The sequence below is a fragment of the Mus caroli genome, chromosome 3 (genome assembly GCF_900094665.2).
Source record: "Mus caroli chromosome 3, CAROLI_EIJ_v1.1, whole genome shotgun sequence".
NCBI classification, from domain to species: Eukaryota; Metazoa; Chordata; class Mammalia; order Rodentia; family Muridae; genus Mus; species Mus caroli.
Genome location: NC_034572.1, coordinates 18,009,069 through 18,010,236, shown reverse-complemented (window position 1 = coordinate 18,010,236; position 1,168 = coordinate 18,009,069). Strand labels below are relative to the sequence as shown.

The following is a 1,168-nucleotide window of genomic DNA, read 5'->3' as shown; positions in this document are numbered from 1 at the left end:
AGTACTCTATTATATAAATGTACCACATTTTCTGTATCGGTTCCGCTGTTGAGGGACATCTGGGTTCTTTCCAGCTTCTGGCTATTATAAATAAGGTTCTTGCCTTTCTGAAACCTGGTGGTGCATGCTACAGAGCTCTGACTAGTCTGCTCCATCCTGACTCACCGCTGTTTGTTCCTGCTGAGGAAAAAGTCAGTCAGTAAGCTGCAGCTCAGCCAGGGCATTCAAAGATACCCTCAGCCATGACATTTAAAGATACCAGAAAGATGTCTATGGAGCCTGAAGTGGCAATTCACTGAATTCGAATCATGCTTGACAGCTGCAATGTGAAGTCACTGGCAAAGGTTTGTGTGGACTTGATCAGAGGCATAAAAGAAAAGAAAGTGAAAGGATAGGTGCACAATGCCTACCAAGACATTGAGAATCACTACCAGAAAAACACCTTGTGGTAAAGGTTCTAAGACATGGGATCCTTTCCAGATGAGGTTCCACAAGCAACTCATTGATTGACATAGTCCTTCTGAGACTCTTAAGCAGATACTTCCATCAGTATTGAGCCAGGAGCTGAGGTTGAAGTCACCATTGCAGATGACTAAGTCAACTGAATAAATTGACTTAATTGTTAAATTTAAAAATAAAATAAAATAAGATAAAATAAATAAGGGAACTATGAACATAGTGGAACATGTGTCCTTCTTACATGTTGAAGCATCTTCTGGTTATATGCACAGGAGAGGTATTCCTAAGGTAGTACTATGCCCAATTTTCTGAGGAACTGCAAAACTGATTTCCAGCGTGATTATACCAACTTGCAATCCCTGAGTATTTTATCTTAGCCATTCTAAATGGTGAGAGGTAGAATATCAGGGTTGTTTTGATTTGCATTTCCCTGCTGATTAAGGATGCTGAACATTTTTTCAGGTGCTTCTCAGCCATTTGGTATTTCTCAGTAGAGAATACTTTGTTTAGCTCTGTACCCCATTTTTTTATTATTTAAACAATTTTTATTACTTATTTTCTTAATTTTGGGAACTGAACTTAGATCTTCTGCAAGAGCAGTGAGTGTACACTCTTAATTGCTGAGCCTTAGCAGTTAACTCTCCTGCCTTAGTAGCATATAATTCTTAACACATTCACACGAGTAACAAATTGAACCTGGGTTAGTATC

At 38.9% G+C, this 1,168-nt stretch overlaps 1 pseudogene; it reads left to right on the top strand.

Moving 5' to 3' along the window:
• The first annotated feature begins 242 nt into the window (after positions 1 to 242).
• LOC110291060 lies at positions 243 to 596 on the top strand (annotated as a pseudogene).
• Positions 597 to 1,168: the final 572 nt, after the last annotated feature.